This window comes from Aplysia californica, unplaced genomic scaffold, assembly GCF_000002075.1.
Source record: "Aplysia californica isolate F4 #8 unplaced genomic scaffold, AplCal3.0 scaffold00001, whole genome shotgun sequence".
NCBI lineage: Eukaryota > Metazoa > Mollusca > Gastropoda > Aplysiida > Aplysiidae > Aplysia > Aplysia californica.
Window position 1 is genome coordinate 5,334,639 of NW_004797271.1, and position 4,391 is coordinate 5,339,029.

The 4,391-nt window shown below is 40.9% G+C and overlaps 1 protein-coding gene across 1 annotated transcript in view; it reads left to right on the top strand.

Moving 5' to 3' along the window:
* Window positions 1-4,391, top strand: part of LOC101853653 — a gene marked incomplete in the record, with an annotated part of 146,279 nt that overhangs the window by 40,996 nt on the left and 100,892 nt on the right.

A 4,391-nucleotide genomic window follows, 5' to 3' on the forward strand; every position in this document is an offset into this window, starting at 1 on the left:
AACAAACTGACAAGATCTTTCGCTGTCTATAGCCGGGTACCCATTCCCACCTTGGTGAAGTGAGGAAAATTCGTGTAAAGTGCCTTTCCCAAGGACACAAGTCGGGCCATTGACGGGACACGAACCCACGACCTTACGGTTGCGAGTCCGAGAGCCTAACCACTAGGCCACCGACGCCACAACAACTGTGACATTACGGACAAGACTGTTTTATGCAAGCACGCAGTCTCATGAACGTGTACATGTGTTCTTTAAAAAAATCCAAAGTTGAAAATGAAAGTGGAATCGTTTCATTTTTATGATTTTAAAAATGAAAACACAGGTGCTCTTCCCGTAAAAAAAACCGCAAACTGTTTTTCTCTTTGCCATTTTATTGACCACGTTGCATAATAATTTCCCATCATGATATCTGGGAAAGGCAAATGGGTATGATTCTCATCAACGCTCTGGTCCGTTTCCTTAAGTCTAAATCGGCTGTTCCTCGTAAAGAGAGGAATCAGACGAGGTTCGAATAAAAAATAACTGTTTCTTTTCTGTGCGCCCGTTTCCCGTACGATATTTTTTCCTTCGGCTAGTTTGCTTTTATCATGATCAAATATGTCTAAATGTAAAAAGAAAGAGAGTAAGCAACTAGTTCATCAGCTGTTGTACTAATGGTCTACTCGACGGAGACGAGAAACAAAAGTAAAAGCACAAACACTCTGAAAGACAGACACTGGCCTATATAGACTTTTATTTGAAGGTAGGTGCCCGAGCTAATGGAAGAGTATAGTCAAGATTGGTGGTAACAGGACCCCCCTCCCCCCTTACTTCCACCGCCATCGCAGTCCAGTATTCATCTCGAGAAGGGACGAGCATGTTCCAGTAAGCTTGAATGATCAGTCATTTTCTGGCATCAAATCGCACTCAATACGTTGAGTTACTATTAACACCATCCATCATTACCTGAGGTTTCAAGACTAGACCAGTTGAGCATCAACACAATTTTTCGTAGTTACGGAGGAGTGATGCTGAAAAGAAGAAACGCAACAGTAAGCAGTACAAAAATATGATAACGCCCATCTAAGACGAGACGAATATTTGGGTCATTCTTTTCATTTAAGAGTTGTGGCTTCCTTCTGAGTTGCGGAACCTATTTGAACTACATATCTTCTTCACTTATCCATTCAGAGTTATCTTTTAGTTAGTGTGTGTGTGTGTGTGTGTCTGTGTGTGTGTGTGTGTGTGTGTGTGTGTGTGTGTGTTGTGTGTGTACGTATGAGTGTGTGTGTATGTGTGTGTATGTGTGTATGAGTGTGCATGTATGCGTGCGTATGTGTGTGTATGTGTGTGTTAGTTTGAGCGTTTGTGTGTGTGTGTGTGTGTGTGTGTGTGTGTATGAGTGTGCTTGTATAGGTGTGTATGTGTGTGTTAGTTTGAGTGTTTGTGTGTGTGTGTGTGTGTGTGTGTGTGTGTGTGTGTGTGTGTGTGTGTGTGTGTGTGTGTGTTTGGATGAGAACGGGTGGTGGTGAGGTGATTCAAGCGCCAAGACTAACTTCAATTTTTGATACTGCAGCAAGACTCTAAGCAATGAACGGAATGCAGCGCGTTTCCCTGTGGCTGTCGCGTCACACGACACTATCAACCCAAACGAGATATTTCTATGTAATAGATACCAGTATTCAGAATTCCTTAGGCTACTTGTCAATCTCTTTGAAGTGTGAACGCATCTATTCAGAGCCATTTACCTTTTCCTCTCCGCTCTACTTGCCACCTTAACGTTACCAAAAACAAACAACATCTCAGAGGGAGAGAGGGAAGAGCATCTCTGACTGTTTACCCGCTATGGAAATGTCGAATCTGACGGTTCTGCCTAAAGTGTAAAGTTAGTTGTCTTAAAGGTTTAAGGTTTCAAAGAACAGGAAAAACTTAAATGAGAGCCAGATTTCTTTGGATTTTACGTAGGATTCTATCCTATTGACCTAAGGGCATTGCTAATTGCTCCGCATTTTAGATTCAAACACTTTGGCACGTAGAAGTCCACATTCTGTTCTCAACGTTTACTTTCAACTCATCACCGATGCGAGAGGTGACACGTAGGGTACAATTTTCGTCTAGCGGAAGTCATCAAGGTATACGAGCTGGAAGAAATCTCAGTCTAGAACGGAAGTATTTTTTGGTAAGCGCGGCATGAAGATTGTCTCTTTTGGAGGTAGGTAAGGAGATACGGTTGGAAAGGTTTGGGTGAGGTGGGGTGACAGGAGGGGAGCTTTGGGGTGAGTGGTTAATATAATATGTACTAAACGACAACTTACTAGTTTTGGCAAAATGAACACAAAACAAGCAATGACAAACCTTTGTACCTCAAGTTCCCGACAGATGTAACCATCAAGTAATAAGAAAATGTATAATGTTGTCGGCAGCTGTTTATATTTTCTAAGCCCAGATAGCAACATTATTCAGAAGAGGGGAACACTGTTTCATTCTTTTGACAATTGAACCCGACAAAGCATCTTTTCTTGTCTTTTTTCCCCGAACATTTAGAATCTGAATTTCAACGAAATTGTTAGGTCTTGAGCTCAGGAAACCGACACCAAAGATTAAGAGACTGCAATTGTTTTAAAAATATGAAATTTCGGGCTTAGTATATCTGAACAGAAGGCCGACTTTGATACACTTTCAGGCTTTCCTATTCAATTTTTATTGCATCTGAATTGGCCAGTCACTCTCGGAAAGTGAGGGGGGGGGGGGGTGAGGGGTGCAGAGGACCGTTATAAAACTTCACCAACAGGAGTAATTCGAAGGTAGAATTAGAGTACAGGATACTCAAAGTTTTTCCGTACTGCTGGAGATGTTTCGTTTCAGCCCAATAATTATTGAAGATCTCACGGGATACGCAAGCATCTTGTTGGGGACAGCACTTCAGAACAAGTTTAAAACACTAGCCCTGGTGTTATATAAGCTTTTGTAAGGTAGAGCTTAAAGCTGGAGTAGCGATCTACAATATTCAATGTTTTCAACAGGGTCTAAAGCGTTTCAAGCTTGCAGGTTGCAGGCTGAATTTGTATTTTAGAATAAGGATATTCATAAGCATTCAAACGGATACATATTTGAGCTTAAGTTTACATACTCAAAGAGGCGCATATGATTTTATTTTCCCAGCTATGGGCGTATACAAACATAGTTGGGCCATCAATATGTTAAACTGATAATAATCATTATCATACGACCATAATTTTCTCTGAATCGGCCGCACCGGAGAGTTTTTGCAGAGTTATTGTAACCGGAAAGTGTTTAAATCATACTTATATGAATAAAACTCGGCCCTTGTTTACTTTGCAAAATCCCTTTTTTAGGCCTTTTGCTGTCACTGAATGCTCTGGTATTTAGAGCGACTGGAGCCTCTGATAGAAAACTGTCGGGAAAGACTTTTCTCGAAAACAAACGACTTTTTATCCATAGAACCATCTGCATGTACATGTAGATCCCAAACAACTGAACAAAAGACGGACGCAGTGGCCCTATTGCATGAAGTGTCAAATGTAACGTGGGAACGTGTTTCGTTTGTCTATCTTTGGTGCTGTTTCTTTGGAATGCAAGGACTGCGAATTGCAATTTTATACAGGTTGAATTTGTCCTTGCATGATCTATAATTTCATTGACATTTTCTTCATTTTGTCACTCCACCCTCCCCTCACCCCCTCCCCAAATCTCCCCCTCCTCTATCGCATTTTATTTGTTACACACCCACACGCTCACATAAACACACTTACACAAACACACATACGCACATATACACTCACACAATAACACACCCACCCACACACACACATCAACACACACACTTCCACAAGCTTGAATATGCAAGCGAACATACATATTATGATATACATGTACATACACATTATACATACAGGCACTTTCATGTCTAAATCTAAATTAATTTATAACACACATAGGAAATACAACATACGTAATATGTGAGGGCTCTTGCGTTGAGATGAATATACTAAATTAATTTTTTTTAATGGTTAGTAGTGATGTTAAGAACCCAAATCCTTAGGTTTTTCATTCTTTCTTCAAATTCTACAACAACAGAGAACAAGAACATAGGTTAGTGGGTTTGGCTGCCACCTGCCTCCTGTTTCTACATATCGGTGATTAACGACCAACACCCGAAATTGGTGTTTTTTCCCCCTCAATTGTCCACCTCTTTTCCTGGCAATTCTGACCATCCCATCTTTGTTTCTGGCACTCTTTAAGTCGTTTTCTCAACCAATCCTACGATAGGCATCTTGCTACACTATACAATGGTTCACAAACTGCATTTTGTTAGTCTTACCGTTGTTCTTCTCAGACAATAGATAGACAGAAAGGGAGAGACAGAGAGAAGGGAGAGAGAGAGAGAGAGA